The 21,911-nt window shown below is 47.4% G+C and overlaps 1 long non-coding RNA gene across 1 annotated transcript in view; it reads right to left on the bottom strand.

The window, feature by feature from the left end:
* LOC307176865 overlaps positions 1–21,538 on the bottom strand; it is a 266,890-nt gene extending 245,352 nt beyond the window's left edge. Inside the window, exon 1 of the long non-coding RNA XR_013824921.1 lies at positions 17,766–21,538. This is a non-coding gene — a long non-coding RNA (uncharacterized lncRNA). The remainder of the gene's footprint in view (positions 1–17,765) is intronic.
* Between the last annotated feature and the right edge of the window lie 373 nt (positions 21,539–21,911).

Raw genomic sequence — 21,911 nt, 5'->3', positions numbered from 1 at the left:
ATAAGCTACAAACGGATCCATGGAGCAACCATCACCACTGTTGACTGTGGTCAAATGACCTTAACGTCTCCAGCCTCAGTCTCCTCACCCACTTAGATAATAAAGACAACCAGCCTTCTTAAAGGACTTCTGTGAGCGTTTAAAAGAGGACACACTTAAAAGCACAATGCATGACACACAGAAGATACTTCATACCCATCCCTCCCTTCCCCTCCTGCTTCTCAGAAGATCCCTCACCCAGGAGTCAAGAAGATTCCAGGAAATTCCCAACAAACCTCACAACCTAAATGCCAGTCAAATGAATGTTTTTATACTCGCTTTATACATTTATAAATTCATTTGGATTCTATTAATTCACACGCTGTGATCATTTCATCAAGGACCTTCCTTAGAAAAAACTTGCTTCACAAATAAGACAAATTACAACGCCAAGGGTATCAAATGCAGAGTATTCCTAAACGCTGGCCACGTTTCCCAGTATCCTGACGCAGCTCTGAAGCTCTGCTCACGCGTGCTGGTCGTCGGTGCCTCTTATCCACCCACCGATGCAGATGATGAAGGGGAGCAACGGGTTAATGGGCAGGTTAAGTGCAGGGCAGCAGAAGTCCACTGCCGCCATGAAGCTGTGATTGGAATACTTAATAACTTGGTCTTATTTTCTCTGTAAGTATTCCAAATAAAGGCTCACACCAGATAGCTCAGCCTCCAACAGAAGGACAGAGAAGCCGAGGGCCACCCTCTCACCCATCACAACGTTGCTGGCGTCCTGTCTCCCAGCAGCTGTGAGCTGATGCTGATATGCCCTCCACGCTCCACCTGGGTGCAAATTTGCATGTCACCTTCCCCAATCCTTGACCTACTTGTGCAAGCAGATAACCACCTTAAACTGTTTACCCGAGACGTGTTTTGACATGCATTTTTCTCTTAGGCAAAACCCTCTGTGATTTGTGGGTAACTGAACTCATGTGTTTCTGGTTAGTTTATACTTTAAAGCACCAAAATGTTATTTTGTAGAGCTATTTCAACGTCCAAAGAGTTTTTCAAAGACTTTTTTCTTAGAAATAGAGGTCAACATTTTGCCCAGGGAAACAATCCCCAGACCCTAAGGACCAGGTTTGGCTCACGATGTCTTTGGATTTGCAGAAGGCATTCAGTTCAGCAAAGAGATGCCACCACCAGAAGAATCCGAGTCTGATCAGTGTACCACGAGGGGAAGCCTGCTGTTCCCTCCGGGGTGCACCACAAAGAGCTTACCTTCATCTCTCTGGGGGATCCTGGGTTGGGGAAGTCGTTTTGCTCACAAAACCAATAATCTAGAGTTCATTTTTCCATTCAAACACAGCATCTTTTGAGCACTGCCAGAAAATGTTTGAAAAGATGTGCTTGAAGAGTTGTCCATTCTGTTTTGAAATTTTAAACCTGATTACAAAATGTCTGTATTTAAGAGTACTCTGAGGTTCCTATCTAATTCGAATTTGGGGTAGTATTCTGAAAGCAGAGAAGATCTGAAAACAAGTGAGTATGCTCCTCAGAGCTGTCCAACAGGGCTCAGCCTGCACGTACCTCGCCCTCCCTGTCTCCTTACCGCTGGCTGTCACTCACTGTCCTGCCCTGGATGGTCTCCATCAACACAACCAACTCTTCCCGAGTCTGAAGGAGGTCATCCCCACCCCTGGGAGACCATCCTGCACCAGGGGATCTAACAGCTGATCAACTTGGGTGCCTCCACTTTAATACACACTGTGGGTATTTTTATGCCATTTGGATAAACTAATGGCCTGTCACACATTTGGGAATCATTTATTTCTAAATACAGATTCATTTTAGATACATAATGTGTGGTAGGTTATGAGATGCATCTTAGCATGTTATAGAAGAACACTCATCTCTTTTCAAAAACAATGATCTAAAACGAAATTACTACTATTAACTGTATATGAGAGTTGTTATAAAATCATGTGATTTATTTCTTTTACAAACACAACAGAACTCATGGAGTATCCTTCAAGGAAGCCACAGGAAGCACCGGAGGCAGACATAAAAAGCAAAGACACAGAAAGGCTGCCTCGAATGAGGCAGGAGACTAAAGAGGAAACAAGGAACAACCCCATCTAAGAACGTCTGCCAGCTCAGAGGCAGAAGGGCATAGCCAAACGTCGGCTCTGTGAGGATCCACAGGGTGTCACCTTACCATTAATGACATTTTTAGAACTGCGCCGTGACACCAAATCGGGCAGGCATTGTCATCACGGGAGTTCACTTATTTATACTCTGTCTTTTCATAGCGGCAGCCATGCCTAATTTTATATGTAAGAATTTCAGACGAGAATGTTGATAGAGGTCGCCATGGTGACCACACATTTTTGTCTCCATGGTGACACTCACAAATGGTAAAGACCCTTAACTTTAATTTTATTTAAAGTTCCAAAAGATTTTCTCCTCAGACTCAATAATATAACAACACTAAAGCAGTTCTGGCTTTCTATCTGCACTTATTCTTACAAAATCAAAGGGAGAAGAAAGGTAGAAAGAAGAAGAGGTAAAAATTCTTTAGAACAGATATAATGTGGATGTGGTTTTCTTGCCTGGAAAACAAATCAACGGCCTTCGATAAAGAATAATAACAGTCTCCAATAATTAACCATCTCCTGTTTTATACCTGTCTTCCTACTGAATCTTCACAACAGACGTTTGTCCTGTTTTACAGATAAGAAAACTGAGAAGCTGAGAATTGGTTTGTCTAAGGTTCCACCACTGGAAAAGGATGGGGCTGGGAGAAAGACAAGGCTTTCTGACCCCCGAACTCCTACCACTCATTCAAGGGTATGAGGCAAGCTGACACTCATTCAGCTCGACAGAGATGGGAAGAGCTTCCGTGAGAAGTGAAGTAAGTCATGAATCTCAGTCCCCGTTCTCCGGACAGGAATTCAGAGAGACTCAGTCAGTCACACGATTGCTGGGGAGATGTTAGCAAACGAACGAAAGCTGCGAGAAAAGAACGGTTTTGTGCTCAGAAGTATGCCAAGAAGGCCAAGAAGGTAACCAAAAGGTGACGTGACAGTGACGTATAAGCCAGAAAAGCCTAGAACTCTTGGGCGGGGCGGAAAGCCTCTCTCACTCTGTAGACCAGGCGTGTGCCGGAGAAGCTGAAAACAAAGTTTCTTGAAATAAAATCTGATTTTTCATTAACTTTATGTTTAAAACATAGCTATTTACCCCCAAATCTCCTTTGCTGGTCAGTGGAAGCCTTGATGAGCCTGTGTCCCATCTGGACGCAGCGCTGAGCTGGGTCTAAGAGCCCCAGGCTCTGTCCCCACCAGCTCCAGTAGGGTGGCCAGGCTGGTCCAGGAACCCCTTCTAACGTGAGCATCTCTGTCTGACCACCGCGTCCATCACCTCTGAGCCCCAACATCCCACTCACAGTCCTAGTCTTCTGGTGCCCTTCTGACCCTTTCCATGTGGCTGTGCAGAAGGCCCTCCTCCAGTCAGCCTTCATCAGGAGGGAGGGCCACCTCTCCTGACATGTCCCCTCAAGACTTCCCGTCTGGGGAGCTACAATGTATGTTCTCCCTGATCAATTCTGCAAGGTTCACATTTTCTTAGGACATATTCATTTAAAAGGAAGGACACCTGGAGAACATGTTCCCTGTTTTTCAAACTTTCACTCTGCAAATCCATTCATTGCAATAAACAACCCTCAGGCAAAAAGTAGAAGTAGCAAGGAAATGGCCCATCCCCCCTCCTCACCCTGCTAATTGTAAGGTCACCTGTTTTCTGGTCTCTGTAAGGGGGCCAAGGAAACGTGAACAGTAAACAGGAAGAGAGCGCTACGCACGCGGGCGGCCCCCAGAACAACCGCTGAGGAGAAAGTGATAGAGCGTGGCCAGGAATGCAGGGGACCACCTGGGGGAGAAGTTCTGGGACCAGCTGGGCAGTGAATATGCTGCTGACCCAGAGCTTTAAAAATTATTCTTCAGTAATAACTATAACCCACACGGATGAAGAACACCTTCCTGCTACGTTATCAAAGTTAGTGAGGCTGTGTGTCTAGACATCTGAAATACGGTGTATCAGGGGACCCCAGAGAAACAGAATAGGGATACAGATACAGACACAGATATAGATACAGATGACGTAAATATTCGGGGGGGGGAGAGTTAAAGAACTGGCTCATGCAATCATGCGTTTATGGGACAAGCCTGGAATCTGCAGGGCAGCCCAGCAGCTGGACACTCAGGCAGGAGGTGATGCTCCGGTCCGGAGGCTGCAGCCCTTCTTCTCCAGGAAACCTCAGTTTTTGCTCTTCAGGCCTTGGACTGATTGATGAGGCCGGACCACACTGTCCAGGATAATCTCCTTCACTTAAAGTCAACTGACGTAAGATGTCAGTCACATCGCAAAATACCTGGACTAGGTTTTTGTTTTGAACTTTTTATTTTATATTGGAGTATAATTGATTAACAGTGTTGTGTTAGTTTCAGGCATACAGCAAAGTGATTCAGTTATACATGTACATGTATCTATTCTTTTTCAAATGTTTTGCCCCGACAACCAACGGGGCACCACAGACGAGCCAAGTTGACACAGAACCAACCATCACACAAGGGAAAAAATCATTTTCTTTAAAAATAAAGTGCCCTGAAGATGGCAGGCATGTCCCTGGGGCGGGGGGTGTGCGTGGGAGCAGGGAAGCAGCAGAAGCAGGTGCAGGCGGGTTGGCAGGGTGGGGCTGGGAAAAGACCCGTCCCAGCCAGTCCACGTGCCTCTCTCATAAAGGACACAAACGGGAAGCCGCCGGTGTCCGGGGGGCTGGCAGGCGTGTTTTGTGCGTTTAATGGACATTTATTTCAAACAGCCAAGCAAAGCATCACCGAAGCAAAGCACAGCTCACCCTTCTGGTTCCCACTGCCCTTTACACTCTCAGTCAAAAAGAAGACAACCTTCAAGCCAAACAGTTTTCTATTCTCCTTGACAATGTTTTGACCTCTAATTCCTCCGTCTCTTTCATTTTTACCACAGTGAACAAGCCTCAGAGCACCCAAGGAGCCGTCTGGTGTGACACACGTCAAGGCTGAGTTGTAGGGTCACTGGGAGCATGGGTGGGTGGTGGCCGGACTGGGCAGAGGCATGCAAACACATGATCGCTTTAAAGCCCTTCTGCAGGGAATTTCGTTCAGCTCAGGCAAATTTATACAGAAGTGACGGAAATATATATACATATTCCTAAAAAGAAGAGCTGCATTACACTAAGAATGCCTTTATTATCCCAAATTAGCCGCGAAAATCCCTTCAGAGACTTCACAGGAGGTAAAAAAGAGATTTCTCACATCATCACAGGAAAGGAAAACCCCAGGAGAAGAATATTCGTACGATACAATACAATTTTGTTTCATAACACAGTCACACAGTCTTTTAATACCCAGCAATTACAGCTAAGGAGAAGAATGAAAATTGCTGCTGGAAGTGAGGATGAAACACTGGAGAGAATTCACGCAAACATAAAAAGAGGGGGAAAAAAAAGAACTCTAGTTAAAGCCTTAGGAATCCCAGAGTCAGGAGGGCAGCTCCACGCCACACAGGCACGTCTTCACCCCTGGCTCTCCACCCAACAGCCTTCAAAGGTCCAAACAGTACTGCAAAGCAGTGAGTAGCTGCTGAGTGGGGCTGGGAGAGCAACAAATGGTTCCTGCCTTCAAATACCTTAGAACCTAGTAAACATTCTTTTTTTTTTCTGAGCAATCTTGTAGTTTTTATGGAGTCTTCTAACTTCCCCAGAAAACTCAGTGATTAAAAAAAAAAAAAAAAAAAAAAAAAAACCAGGCAGGAACGATGTCTCTACAGCTAGACGTTAACTGATCCTACAACGTCAGACACCAACCACACACTTGGGTGGCCAGTCCTGCGTCACTGTGGGCCCACTGGATTCTCCTCAAGATCCCAGGGTCCGACAGGCAGCAGACACCATGTCAGCCCATGGGGATGGGAGAGAAAGGGAACAGGAACCCAAGGGAGGAAGGTAACACCAACCTGGGAGCTGAGAAGTTCTCCCGGAGAGAGAAAGGTAGAAACCAGCCATGACTGAGGCTCTGCAACGTGGGCAGATGTCATGCTGCTGGCGTTGATGCTGGGACTTAAAGGGGGAACTGAATTTCAGTAAGTAAAAGAGGGTGCTCCAGGCAAAAGGGCAAGTCAAACAAAGGTCGCAGACAGAGACAGTGGGGCAGGCAAGATGTCCTGCAGAGACGGGCCTCCAGAGACCCACAGGCTCAACTCTACCTCGGGAGGACCCCGGGGAATCGTCCTGTAGCCTCTCTGAGCCTCGGTTTCCTCCTCTGTAGATGGCAGATCAGGACACATCATATCAAACGATGACGATTCAAGGAGACGTTTGCATACTGCCCGACATCTAGCTAGTGCTATGTGCTTGCTTAAAAAATTAATAAAAATAAACAAACCATGCTACAACCCCCAACAGATCTTTTAATTAGCCGAATTAAACTCCTCTAGATTAATTCCATTTTCTCCCACTCAGTATTCAATAGGCCTGTTGTTCTCCACATGCAGTATTCAGACCAAGGGCCCATGGACATTACTGTGGTTCGCACATTTCCAAATTCACAGCCACCTCCCTCAGGGACCCACCATGAGGCTAGTGAACCAGTGTCCCAATATGTGCACCAAATGCTCAGAAATATTTGCCCAGTGTCACCACTGTCTGCCGGGCACTCAGGAAAGAGGTGGAGAGAAGCTATGAAGAGCTGCTGGCCACTTTGCTTTCCTTGGATGTAAAGATCTCTCCCTGAAAAGTACTGAAACGCTACAGACAGAAGCCTCTGTGAGGTGTGAACAAGGTCTCTGAAAGCTGAGAGACGCCTCCCAGGCTGGTGTCCAGACTTACGCTTAGGAGGATCTCCCCCGAGAAGGAGCTGTGGCTAAGCGGGTGTAAATCACCAGTGTAACTGCTACAGTAACAACATAACAAGTGCTACAAGCACGTGCCGGCAGCTTAACCGATTCCTTCATTTTACACATTACGTTTGCAGTATTTGCCCCAAACCCTGGAGAGAAAAAATATGAACTTTACTAAACAATCTATTTACATGATTGAATAAAGGTGGATCTCAGTCAGTTCATAAGTATGTTTTAAAATAACATAAAGATATGAGGCCTGATGACCTGGAGAATATGGAGCAGCCTAAAGCCACTTTTTTCATTTAAATTTTTTAAACTTTCTGCTGATTAAGAAGAAGAAGAAGAACAACAGCTCCTCCAATCCATCCCCAAGGCAACCGCGTGCCCATCCTCTCTGAGCTCCGTTAAGAGGCCCTGTGCATTTGAACCGTGTCCCCGCAGGAGGGGCTACCTACATAACCACAGACAGACACACAGACACGCACATGGGTATTTAGAAAACTACGGTTTTCCTATGTAAAATTTACACTGATTTTTCTCCGACTCTACAAGTGACAGGTGTGACGAGAATGGATGGTGTTTGCGTGAACACAGCTGATACGCACTGGGCACCGCCATCCTTGGCACACACAGAAGCCACGGGTGGTTTAAGAAAAGATTAAGGTAAATCTTCCTCAAAACATATAAACAGCATCCTCCTCCTTCAAGACCTCACTTAAATGACAGTAAAGAAGTGAAGTGGTGATAAACCAACAACGATGCAGAGAAGGAGGGGGGAAGAGAGGTCGGCGAATTTACAGGAGCGACAAGCTACAGAGAACTGATGGAGCAGGACGGTTCCAGGGAGCTCAGCTGGGCTGTCCTCCAGGTGGAACCCCAGAGACTCGGTACCTAGAAGTATCAGAGCCGTGATGTACAGCACCTAGGAAGCAGTGCAGCCAAGCCAGGAGAGCAGAGGGGCAGGGAGGGCTCTGGGGAAGAAAATGAGGAAGTGATTGAAAGTTATTGTAAGAAGGCATCAATTCCACACACTTCGATTTCCACCCAGGAAAATACCTCCAGGCAAAAAAAAATCTAAAACTTCACCCTAAAACATCTAACCGCTACAGAAGAAAGACCTATACATTCTAGTATACAGAATTCCCAGTAAAAAATACTGTCACCACCTATCACCTTAAATCAAACCTCACCGATTCACAAGCCCTATTTAAGTATCTAGAGCTCACCATCAGGTTTTTAGTGCCTCACCTCAAAATTCAAAGGTCAGTCAGGAATCACCAACATATAAGCCTCCATCATGGGGAAAAAAAAAATAGCAGGATAAATAGGAAAAAATACTATGGAGTATTCAGGAATAATTTGAATACTCCAATTTGTATAATCATTGGTATGATATTCATAAAGCAAAAACAATGCAGTGAGTAGAAAAATTAGAGAAAAACAAAACTTTTAGGGACGAAAAACATGATAAATTAATAAAAAGAGTGGAGGATAAATTGGGAAAACCTCCCAAAAACGAGAACTGTGTCTCTTAAGGAGAGACAAAGTTGAGATGATATTCAAGAAGTATATAGAATTAGTCCAAGAGGTCCAAGATCCAATTAATAGAACTTTCAAAAAGAGAAGAACAAAGGGGAAGAAATTATCCAATAATGTATTCAAGAGAATTTTCCAAAGATTAAAAGAGCAATCTCCAGGTTTAGAATGCTCCCACACGCCTAGCATAATAATGGGTGAGAAAGGACCCACACCTGTGCCACACCTGGGGGCAACGTTGTGAAATTCAGAATACGAAGAATACAAGGAAATTGTCTTCAGGGAGAAAAATCAACCACACTGTAAAACAAAAAACTACCGCAGTGTAAAACTAGACGCATCAGGTGGCCTTGTCATCAATGACAGTGGATGCCAGTGACAATCAGAGATCCTCTCAAAAATCTGAGAGACGTTAGTTTCTACCTAGAGCTCTATTCATAACTGCAAATTGAGAGGATAAATTATCAACATCTTCAGAACTGGAAGGACTCAGAAATTTCTTCCTGTACTCACATCAAAAAGCTATTTGAGGGCTTCCCTAGTGGCGCAGTGGTTGAGAATCTGCCTGCCAATGCAGGGGACACGGGTTCGAGCCCTGCTCTGGGAAGATCCCAGATGCCGCGGATCAGCTGGGCCCTTGAGCCACAATTACTGAACCTGCACGTCGGGAGCCGGTGCTCTGCAACAAGAGAGGCCGCGATAGTGAGAGGCCCGCGCACCGCGATGAAGAGTGGCCCCCGCTTGCCACAACTAGAGAAAGCCCTCGCACAGAAACGAAGACCCAACACAGACATAAATTAATTAACTGATTAATTAATTTAAAAAAAATTTTTTAAAGCTATTTGAGGAGGGCCTAGAGCAAAGGATCAACCAAGGATAAAATCTCAGAATCTAGGAAGCAGTGAAACTAAACCAGGGAAGAAATAAAGAAAAGTCCCAGTACACCAGCCAGGCAACAGGCCTGGAGAGAGTTAAGTCCAGATAGAGGAGGGAGGCCCTTTGTTCAGGACTGCAAGAGGCCTCTGGGGAAAAACAGATTGAACAGCTGATTAGATAGACTGGTTACAACAGAGAATGTGATACAGCAAAAGGACAAGACAGAAGTAAAAGCAAGTATAAACTCCAGGAAAAACAAAAGGAGGTACAAGAAAGAAAATACTTGGTTTACTTGGTTCTGCAATGAATAATATTTGCATAGTCACAACAATAAACTATATATTATTTTTCTACTTGGATACTTAACCTATAGAGAATGAATGGATGAGATATATATGGTTACAGGACACAATTAAAATGTTATTACTCTTGATAATTTAAAAGTAAGAAAGAAATGGCAGAAGTTAAGAGCAGAGAGCTGAAGGGAAAGAGAAGCAACGTCAGGATGTGCCACCCCTGCAGCCCCACAGAGACGCCACCAGAAGGGCCCCAAGCTTGGTCTAACGCTCTCTGTCATCACCGTGATATTCATAATACTTTTTTAAACAACGGGTGCTGCATTTTCATTTTCCACTGTCCCTAAAAAGTATGTAACTTGTCCCGGGGCTGAGTGCACAGTTAGAAGCTGACATACTCCCAGCACTTAATGCAACAAGAAATCAAGCTATACTTATACTCCCTAAAGTGACAAAGTAATCCAGCAATGAAGGGACTCAAAATGTGGGTTGACTGTATCGAGATATTGGGAGAAATGCTGATGAGGACATGTAACTCTTCAACTATCCCATCAGACTAGAGAAATAACAGTATAAACCAATATTTAGGGACTGGCAATAACTAACAGAAGAAACAGCTAAAAGAGATAAAAGAAGTCGGGCCTGAGTAAAGGGACAAAGGATGAGGAAGGATGGGCCTGGGGACCACTGCTTCTTTTTATAGGTCCCAGTGTGCACTGTTTTTTAAACCCTGTACATGTATTACCTTTGTTTTTAAAGGATAATTTTAAAATCAAAATTAGCAAGGATACACTCTATAAACAGGTTCTAAAAACTAGTTATACAAAGCAACTAATCATACACCTAAACATTCTAATTTACTACAAATGTTATATGATTTATATCTTAGAACAGAAAGTGGCAAGCTCAGACCATGTATGACATAGTTTCTGCCCTCTAGACGTTCACTCATGTTGTAAATCACGCTGTCTCAGCCAAAGTCAAGGCTATACGGAAAAAGAAGAAATTATCAAAGCCAAGTGGTTTACAATGGTCGTGTTTGCTTTAAAAGGCTGTTTGTCTCACTTTTTCTTTTTTTTTTTTTTTTTTTACCTTAACGTTGAGTTCGAAAGCTGGGCATGTGCAAATACCAATACAACTTTCAGCAACTGGTCCCTATTTTGGTTAAGGACAAAAGAAGCAGAACTCTTCTCCTTGGAAAAATAACTACTTCGTTATTAGTATTCTAAGTAAAATGGGGCAGCAGGAGGTCTGAGGAAGCCAATGAGAGGTCCAACCCATCAGCAGCTTTCCCCGGACGCTGTTCCCCTGCCTGATGCAGTCAAAAGCACTCCATTGTCAACACCGCTGGAATGAAGGATCTTCTGCAAGTAGGCTACAACAGCCGACATAGATACAAAGTATGAAAGCTACGTGTTTGGTAATGTACTAACACCGCACATCATGAACAGAAGCTGCAGTGGGTCCTGCACCGTCATCCAGTCCTGGACACTCGGCCTTAATGGAAAGAGTAACTGAGGTAATAGCTACACCCCTGCTACCTGATAAAATAATTACGCTTAAATTTAACCAGGACTTAAAGGCTCAAATCCCCCTTCCCAGCACAAGTTTAAAAAAAAAAAAAAAGGACAAGGAAATCCCAGCATGAGAACCACAGACCATTGGGTGCACAAGCCAAAACTCAGCATTTCCGGGTTTGCTGAGTTACAGTGTTTTCATAAATTGTCTTAATGCCAAGATGATCAAACTCCCTTAATGTGAAAGAGTTATTCCCAATCACATGAGGATCTTTCAAGGTTGCTTTAACCTAGTTGATCTCACAGCCCACACATGAAGGAGTGGCAGGCATGTGATGGTCTACGAGGGGCCACACCTGAAGGGGAGTGAGGAGCAAAGGCTCTGCCAGCTCTGGTGGCCTCGGGAGCTTCAAAATCCTGCCACGCACCTCAGCGCTGGGACACTTTGAGGAAGCCCATGGTAGGATTTGTCTGGTGATTCCTGAAGAAACCAATCCCGTCCCACCGAAATGACGGTGTTTCCTTGGGGGGAAATGAAAGGCCTGTCCCCTCAAGCAGCGGTCTGGAAGAGGTGGACCAAGACCTAAGAGCTGGACTGTCTAAGCCCAACTCCAGGGGCCCACAGCCTGGGGAGGGAAACAACATGGCGAACAGCAAGTGGTGGGGAAGAGGGAGCAGGCGGGGGTCTTCTCACCTGCGGGCTGGCAGGAGGGAGGGCTACCGAGGCAGCCAAACTAAAGGAAGACAGGACGAAGGGACAAGACAGGCAGGGGCTGTCACTGCTGTCTGGGGCCTGGGAGCCCGGCCACAGGGCGCGGAGGCAGACTGGCTCTAGAGGAAACCACGGAACACGGAGAAGAGAAGAGACGGACAGAGATGTGGATTTGACTTTCTGGCCCACCTCCACCCCAACTGTGGCAAAATTAGTAACTTCTTTCCTTCTAACTTCTCATCTTGAAATAATTTTATAAGAGTTGTAAAAATAGTACAAAGAACTTCCATACGCCCTTTATTCAGATTCACAAGTTTAACACTTTGCTTTATCATCCCCTTTCTATATATAACACGTTTTACATATTTTACATAGCCTATACAATATCATATATAATGACATTCTTTCTGAACCTTTTGAGGGTCAGCTGATGATCTCCTGCCTCGTCACCCCAAAGTCCTTCATCATGCATTTTCCAAAGATGAGAACATTCTCCTGTATTACAATAAACAAATATTCAGAAAAGTGAGCTTTGATTTGATAGGGTTATCTACTCCACAGTCCGCATCAGATTTCACCAACTGTCCCGACGATGTCTTTTCCATCCGTCTTACCCGATCCAGAACTCATGTGTTACACTTAGTGCTCCTGTCTCCTGAACCTCCTTTATTCTGGAACATTCCCTCCACTTCCCTGGTCTCTCATGACACTGGCACTTTTGCAGATTTCAGGTCAGTTGTCCCTCGATTTGAATTAGATGTAGGTTATGCATTCGGGCAGAAACGTTAGGTAGGAGAAGCATTACAACGGGACCCGTGTGTTAAACAGTTTGCCCTGTGATTTGGTGACAGAAACTGTGCTTTGAATCCTTGATTGTTAATAAGTGTCTCCCAAGTTTCTTCACTGTAAAGTTGCCATTCTTACCTTTGCAATTAGTAAGCAGTCTGTGAGGAAGACTTTGAGACAATGGAAATATCTGGCTCCTCCCGAGAAACTGTCAACCAATAGTTTCAGCATCCATTAGTGATTCCAGCCTGAATAGATCTTTACTCTGACGGTTACAAAGTGGTCATTTTCTAACTCTATTCTTTCTACACGACATTCTGCTTTAAGAAAGAGCTTTCCTTTATTCTCCATTTACCTACTTATTAGCACCATGAACCTGGGGATTCTCATACAATTCAGTGAATTACAGCCTGTGAATACAGTGAATTACAGTGTATACAGTGAATACAGTGAATACAGTGAATACAGTGAATTACAGTGAATTGTCCCTCGTTTGCAGTGAGAGCCCCCGGCCTGTCTGTGCTCCTGTGTGGTGTCCTATCACCGTGTGAGTGCTTCCTCACCTTCTGACTTAATGAGATAAGCCAGACTCATCTTGTTCTTTCTCCTCCTGGCCCTGAAACCAGCCATTTCTCCAAGGAATGTTGGTTTATTTAGTGGGCATAATATTTAGAAACCAAGCTCTAAACACACCGTGTTCTCATATATTAGCTGCTTACAGGGAAGCATTCAAGGTCAATCTAGAGGGTTTTTTTGGGGGGGGGGCGGGGGGTGAGCTTTGCAGAAGGAGTCTCTAACTGGCTGTATATTTAAATTATATTTTAGCAAGCCCATGGGAAATGTGAAACATACCGTCCCTGTTTTTATTTTCTGGTAAATGTTGTTGTGGAGGTGCTGGTGTGTTATTCTAAAATCCCAGGTGTTGTCTGATGCACAAGCACCTCCAGTCCAGCTGCACTGGCCACTTCCCTGACCATTCATGTAGCCTCTGTATTTGTCAGTAAGAGTAAACTAACCCAATTGGCTCTTCCTGTACATCGACTTTTTGGCAAGGATGCAGTAACCCAACTAGGGCAGTTGCATTTATCCTGTAACAAGTATTTGTGTAATCATGGAATCTACAGGAGCCGTGAGATTCAGGTGGCTGAAAGCACTGTCCCCTCACGCTGACCGAGCCTGCTCTCTGAATAAATGGTCCATGTCCTCTAAAGACTTCTTCCAACCACTCACTGATGCTTTTCAGTCCCTTCTATGTCAACCTTCAAGTACAGCTGCATTCCACCTCCTGCTTTCATTGGCTGAACCTCACCACATAAACCCAAATGTTCAGTGACAAGTTATTCTAGCCTACCACAGTAAAATTAATTTGGGGGAAATAAACGAAATAAGCAAAACCTCACGGGAGGAGTTTACTGCGGTTGCGTGCCAGTTTCAAAGCTGAAACTGGAAGGATTAGTCCAAATTTCAGCAGCTAGGTGGCATGTGAAAAAGAAAATATTTATTCTACACAGTGAATTTTTTAAGCATTGTAAAAATTTTGCTTCAACAAACTGTATCTCGTGCCACTTCATTTATAAAACTCTTCACCCAACTGAAGGCAGGAAAAGAAACTGCGGAGAGGTTTCAATGGGAAATGGTCCCAACAAACCCCGTTCTCAGATACCCGCTGCCTGTTAATTAAATAGAAACTAGAACAAGTATTCTCAGCTTGTTATAAAACAAAACATTATCTGCGTTATATGCATAAAAAGTTTTTCTACCAGCATGTTAAGAGGTTTTATCCTGAATGATGAAATTATTTTCATACTCTCATATCTTTTGCTAAGTTTTCTACAATGTATATGTATTACCTTTGTCAGAGACTCAAAAGATAATAATAAATATGAGTTTACAGACAACAGGAAAAGAAAAGTACCAGTAGCAGCAGCAGTTAGGAGCCTAACAGGAGACACTTCTGGGGTAGGCCTGGATGGTGGTGGGGAAAATGGCATTTAATTTCACAGTCAGTAATAAGTTCCACAGCTGAATTTAAACAATTACAAAGAGAAAATTTCTTTAGACAGCAACTACAGAAAACTCGTCAGTTTTCCACTTACCAGGGTTTTCTGCCGATTCTCAACAGAAAAATGTTTAGTTTTGAAAGACGTTGCTGAACCCCAAGAGGACGTCAGCTTCCTTTCGAGTCAGGAGGTCTGAGTCTCCCTTTGTGTGCAGAGAGAAAGGGCTCCAGAGCGCAGGCAGAAACTGCCGCACGAGGGGCAGTTTCCGGACAGTCCCCTGCCCTGCCCCACTTCAGGACGTCAAAAAGACGCATTCATTCAACAAACGTTTTCTCAAGACCCACCATATATGCCAGGAACTCTGCTGAGCATCAGTACCACAAAGATCAACAAAATATGGTCCCTGAGCTCAGAAGTGCAGGACAGAAAACACAGGGTGAGGAAAATAGTATATTGAAAGAAAGAGAAGGCTTTCTGCGTGCAAGTTCTTAGAAAGAGAAAGAGTGAATGAAAATAAAGAGCAGGAGGGAGGAGGGAGGGAGAGAGGGAGCGAGGGGGGTGTCTATCCTGTGATACCACAGCTCCTAAGCACTGATAAGCCAACTACTTTAGTCTAAAGCTCTTCAAAGCAGAGAAAGGGCACCCTTCTTTGCCTTAATCACGTCTAATATTAACCCACTACTGCCACCCTAACCTCTCCGGTTAGCGCACCACGTGAAGCACTGCCTGCAACCTCAGAGCTGAGGGCCCCAGACTGAGAGCTGGAGCCTCTGTAGGAACCTGTGGGTGGTACCCGGACTTCTGACACTGTGCAAAGGAGGTGGACAGCAGAGAAGCTGGGGTCTGCTGACCCCCAAGCACCATCCAGTGGCCTGGCCAGCAGAGTAGAAGGTGTCAATAGCAGAAACGTGCGTGTCCTGCCCCTATGTCCTCAGCATTTACCATTTTCCTACAGGCTGGCCCAACTCCCCAACTGCCAACCCCTGTAATCCTCCCGAGGACTTCACCCCTCACTCCGGGCAGGCCAGCTGTGCTGGGGTGTCCACCCCTCTCCCAGGAGTGGCTCTCAACCGACAGACAGAGCAGGAGTCAGTGGGGAAACATGTGCTTCCCCGCCCCGGGCGGGGTACCGCAGAGGCACAGGACCGGCACTGGCCCCAGAGTTCCCGGCAGGAGTAAGGCCCAGACGCCCTCAGTGGCACCTGCCTGAGAACGTGCTTTCCTCCCCGGGCTCACTCCCTTCCTGGGTCTCCTGGGATCACCTCCCAGGGAAACTACTTGTGCTGGGATCCTTATCTCAGAATCCACCTCTGGAAGAACCCGCACTGAGACAGTGTCCAACCACAGACAGTCTCCCATCCCAGCTGGCTGCCGGCTCACTCCCCTCGTTCTGCCACCTTCCCTAATAGGGTGGTGCTCACACCAAGCGCAGGAATCCTCACGGGACCTCAAAGCCTGCTCCGAACATTTGTCAAGTCACTGGAGTCCAGTAACTAGAGTCTGGGAGATCCTTTGTTGATTTTATATTTCTGGCACATGCATGGAATACAGCTAAGGATTTTGGTGTGCCTTGATCATTCAATTTAGATAATATTATCACTTATTTCCAAATCTTTCCTTAAGCACTTGAACTTTTCTCACATTCCAAGCCACAATGACATATTCTAGACCCATTATCTATTACAAATTATAACATTCAAAAAGTTACAACATTACCTGAAGCTAATCTAATACTGTAACATCAACTATACTTCAACAAAAACTTAAAAATTAAAAAGTTACCTGTAAATAATTTTCTTGTAAATACTTATAAGAATGTGTTGATTTTACGTAAGAAATCAATAAATAAGTTCAGCTTTATCCCTCTGTGGAATATACCTCTTTCAACAATAAAATTCCTACATATTCCCTTAAGAATCTCATGAAAGCGCTAAGCAGAAAAATAAACAGTTACATATACGTACAAATTTTTGCATTTAATATCCGGGTCTAAAGATTAGGTGCATCTGAGCTCTCCAGGTTAAAAATCCTGACCTTATAATTAAGATATACAAGCATTTTAGAAGTGAGGCAAATAACACAGGAATTGTTTTTCATCGTAATTGTACTAATGAAATACACTGTACCAGACTCAGCCATAAACACAATTCCTCTATTCAGCTGGATGGCTGCATGCTGCACCTGAGATTAAAAGCCAACTCAGTAAATATTGATGGACTGCCTGCTTTATGGCCCCGGGGAGGGCCATAGGCTCGTTGCCATGCTTACATCGAACAGCTTACACGCCCCACTGCGGGCAGCCAGGTCACATGCTGCCTACTCCAGTCACCACAGCGAGAAATGGCCTCGGTCTCAGCACACACGCCACTCCTCCCAGACCCACGCCGGCGGCCCCAGCTTCTGCTCTGTGCGGGGGAGGGGGGCCCGCCTCCTCTCTCGCGGCTAGATTAAGACCGTCTGATATTCAGTACAGAACAGCATCTTGCATCCTATTTAATAAACATCTGGTGAAGGAATGAACTAATTCATTGATTTTTGAGGTGACCATTTGGAAAAACAGGCCACGAAATTCGAAAGAGCAAATGCTACTCTCTCCACGACTCAACCCAGCAACTCGACGTCACACTCCCCAGCTTCCCCCGCCCTGCAAAGCACACGCACCCAATAGGCTCCTTCCCACTGACGCAAATGAAACGCTATCATACACATCAGAACAAAGTGACTCGACAGGGTGGCCGCTGCACGAAGCCACAGTGGGTGTCAGGGACCCTCCTGCACGTGGCCAACGCCACACAGACCAGCCCAGGCGGCGCCGGGAGCAGGAAGCCAGGCGAGCCACCCCGCCGCCCCCTCCCCTCCACACCTTCTGGGCGACCTTGGCCTCCACGCTTCACCTGGGAGGCCTCAGGTTCCTTGTCCGCGTCGAGGGTAACCCTGAGGTGCCCCAGATAAAGCAGCGGACGCATCGCTGTACGCCGGCCGCTGCTACGGTTTATGGCCCGGCCTGCGCCCTACCCACCACGCCCCACCTTCACAGCTCAGAAGCAGCACCGCCGCCTCGAAGTCCGTCACCTCAGCGCCAACCACAGTGCCCTTCAGACTTGAAAAGAGAATCCCGCCATCCACTTACCGAGCCTTGGTCGTGCAGCAGGAAGCGTGCTAGGGGCCGCGCAGATGACGTCAGCACGCCCACCCCCGGAGGCCTTGGTGCGGTGCCCGGGCTGGGAGGGACAGCGTGCGGGTTCCAGCTGCCCAGGAAGGGACGCAGCAGGTTCCATCAGGCGGGTACAAAGCGGACAGGCCGCTCCCAGTGGCTGCGACCGCGTTCGCACAGGCCCGAAGGGAAGCAGGTTTCCGTGCTGTGGGCGTTTACAGCCGTTTCCTATGGCAGGGGCCAGAACTGGAGGCGGGAGGTGGGCGGGTATGGGCTGGAGTAGAAAGCCCGGCCGGATCCCGCAGGCTTGGAGACCCCGTGAGCGAGCTTAAGCCCGGGGACTGCACGCAGGCTGGCAAGGCAGACGGGTGGCAGGTCAGGGTAGGAGGGTCTCCCGGGCTGCAGGGCGCACGGTGGGTGTCCGAGACCAAAGGATCAGAGGCAGGAGGCTTAGCGAGAAGGCTGCTGCAGGAAAACCAGGCGGGAGCGAACGGCGTGGGGTGGGCGGTGCAGCGGGGGTAAAGTCACAGCCGATGGAAGGGAGAGACGGGGGAAACTCACGGAGCTCCTGGATACGGGGTGACCAAGAGGAGGGCGTTAAGATTTCTGCCTTGAGCAACTGAATGAATTCTGTGCAATGGGGAAAACGGGAAGAGGAGCCAATCTGGAGGAGAAGATCATGAGTTCTGTTTCACACTTGGTGACGTGGAGATGCCTGCGGACACGTGAGCAGACGTAATTGCTGGGCAACCGCGGAGGGGAGTCTGGCGCTCAGAGACGGAACGCGTTTGGGTGGGCTGGCTCCGGGTAGCAACTGGATCCTGGGAGTGAAGAAGGAGCCAGGCCGCCGGGTAGGCAAGGTAAGCACACGCTCAGGGTACTAGCAAACAGGAACCAAGAAAGACAAGATGTGAAAGATTGCACATTTCCTATTTCCAAAAGTGCAAAAAAGCTAGTTCCCACAGTGAAACTCAGTGCTGAGTTCATTGGTCGCTATGTCTGCTTTGCAGTTTAGAACGCATTTGAATTTCTCGTGGCCGTGGAGGGGAAGATCTTGTATTTTTCCCGGCGAAAGATCCTAAATCAATCCTGAATGTAAGCACTGCTGCAGAAACCTCAGAGCCACCACAAGAAACACGAGCTCCAGGCAACAGAAGCAGTGGCTCTCTGCACGGGCGCTCATGGGGACCTGCAGGTGGCGTGGGCCTGATGAGGCAGGGAGGGCCCAGGCCCTGGTCACAAGCCAGCTGGGCGGTGGCAGCACTTCGTGGGGCCCCACCTTTAGGACCTTGCAGGTGACTCTTAGTACATGGTCTGGGTGCTGCTGTGTTAATACCTTCCTCCCTTAAGTGGAATTTTTGCACTTCACAGGAGATGTTTTGAAGACCATGCCCAAATCAAAATGCAGAGATCTCCTGGTCTAAACTTCAGACTCTGAGGTAGGTCTTTGAGGAGAGACGCCTACTTCTCAGTCAGGGGGCTACTTTCCTGGCAACTTCCAAGTCACACTACATAGGTGGCCCAGTTCCTCCACCTGCTCGTGTGGAGGAAGCCACAGCATGGCCATCACTCCTCCACTCTCTGCATCCGAGGCCTGGATGGCGTTCAGACTCACCCTCTACCAAGTCCCAAAACCACTTCTGGCTCTCGAGGTGCCGACCGTTTATAGAACCCCTGAAAAGCCAGCATGAGGGCCAACTTCAGCAAAAGCTTGAGGTTTTCCCTCAAGTGACGGCCCACTGTTGTGAAAGTCGGCACTGGCAGGAGAGTGCCCCCAGGGCTCAGAAAGCTGCTTTTCCATAAAACCTTCTCAGGCCTTGTAAACACTCTGTCCTTTGCGGATGTAAATGTTCTCAAAGTGTATTAATGAAACTGAATCACTTCCAGTTAAGCGAGTTATTAATAGCTACTGACTGTTCCCCCCACTTCTTAGACTCGTATGGAGAAGGGGGGTAGGGCGGGGAATTCTGTTTACCTGCATAGCCAGAGTTACTGCTTAACCAAGCCGTGCTCAGCATGTGTGATAAGAGACCAGAAAGTAAGAAACAGTGTTTTTTCCTTGGAAGTTAGCAATTAACTTATGAAAAGCAGAGAGATGTGCTGGGCTGATTTGACAAAGGTTCTAGAAGGTGGCATTCACCTTCCGCTAACCCCACGTCAGCAACTTGTAACCTTGCAAATAGAAAGACCAAGGAAACACAACTGAAATAATTTGGAGATGGGGTGCAGATCAATCGGAATGAAAACAGTTTAAAATCTTCATGTGCTCCTCTATAAGAGAAGTCAGAGGACCCAATACAAGGATATTCTTTTTAAAATTTACTTCTCGGGAAGTAAAAGGGAAAACTCTTTTCTGGCACAGTTTTCTCCTGCTCTGCATTGGAGACTGCGTTCTAGGTGCTAGGATGTTGGGGGACAGGCAGCGAGATGGAAGGGGGTAACCGCCCCGCTTAAGGATCGACACCTCCGCTCTCCCATGGGCGTCCTTTGGGAGACTCACATTCTGAGACGCGAGCTGCGGGCCGCCGGTGCAGGTCTCCCCTGGCCGGCCCTGCTCCGTTGGCTCTGGACAACCAGTTGTTCTTGGCTGGTGGTACTGCTGGCTTGACTCTGTTTCAAATATTCATGCATATTTCTCTTTCCTCCTATGTTTACAATTGCTTTTTAAATTCGGCTATGTTACCAGAGGGAGTTGTGAGCTCTTAGAGCATCACCATTAGCGGTCAATCTGTGCTCTTCACTTAAGTCCTGGGTTTTAATACCTAATGTATTCATTGAGAAAACGGCTTCGTCAACCTGCCACTCTGCTGCAGCATCTGTACTTCTTTGTTTATCTAGATGTGTATTTTTGTTTCCACTTTTTTTTTTTTAAAAAAAGGGACATTTTGAAAGGTTGTTTTACGACCGTGGGGTTGAGTCCGGGAAAGTCCCACATCTTAACCAAGAATATTATCAATGTGCCGTGGATAAAAATCAAGAGCAAACAAAAGCCCAGGTGAAGGGGTAACTGAAACTGAAATGTATAACCCGACGCTGCTTATCCGATGGCCGAGGTTGCCAAGAATCCGTTTCCTGGGTCCTTCCCCTCCGCACACCTCACGTCTCGCTCTCTTCCCCTTTCTTCCCTCCAGCAGGCTCGGAGGAGAAACCAGGGCGTTTGGGGAAATGAGAAAGCCATGTTGTGGCATATGTCTTGAAAAAGCAATGAAGCAACCCTGTCTGAGAAGGAGACCCATCTTCTTAGGGCTGGGGGCTTCATGCCCTGAACCTTGGGGTTGAGTGTGGCCGCTCGCTTCGCCCGCTAACACCCCGGGTAGAAGCGCATCTCGGAGGGCGGCGTGGGTCTCACACCTCAGACCAGTCAGACACTCGGAAGAGCAGGACAAAGGAACACTCGACGCTCGGCTTCGGCTTCAACGGTAACGAAGCTGACAGACTGGCTCTTTGAGGTCGCGCACACGCACCTGCGGTCCCCTCTCTCCGTGGAAGTCAAGGCGTCCCGTGCACAGAGCTCGCCGCACCCCCGTGCCACCCGCGAGGCCCTGTCCCACCTCACGGGAGGGAGGGGCCGTCGTCCCGGAGTCAGTCCTGTGCGCGGACACGGCAGGGGCGCCGTCCCCGGGCTCCCGGCGGCCACCTGGAAGCCCCCTCACGCCGAGAACCTTAGTGCGTACCTGTCCGCCATCAGCCACCCAGGCTCCGCGCCCTGCTTCACAAGTACCGGTCTCCTCCTCCGGTTCCCAGTACTGGACCCACCACCGTGGACGCGCCCAGAGTGCACGTGCGCGTGCACGCATACGCACGGACGTGCACGCGCGCATGCGCACACACCTCGTCCTCCGCTCCGCCCTTTTTCCTGTCAGAGTTTGCGGGGGAGGCACCAGTGGCGCTTGAGTCCCCGCACCCGCCTCTCCGCGCCCGCAGACGAGGGCCCTCCCTCAGGCCACAGGTCGGGGCTGACGCCCGCTCTGCGGCCTGGCCTGCGTTCTTCTACTGAACACATGGTTCCTGCCTTCGTGTTGGGGTTGTTTCCGGTGTTGCGAGCTCCGGAGCCGTGCGCACACCTGTGGTCTCAGGGGCCCGCCCGCGGCGGAGCTGGGGCCTGGGGAGGAGCCCGACGCT

Source organism: Stenella coeruleoalba (assembly GCF_951394435.1).
Source record: "Stenella coeruleoalba genome assembly, chromosome: 18".
NCBI classification, from domain to species: domain Eukaryota; kingdom Metazoa; phylum Chordata; class Mammalia; order Artiodactyla; family Delphinidae; genus Stenella; species Stenella coeruleoalba.
The sequence above is the reverse complement of the archived record's forward strand: the minus strand, read 5'-3'. Positions and strand labels throughout refer to the sequence as shown.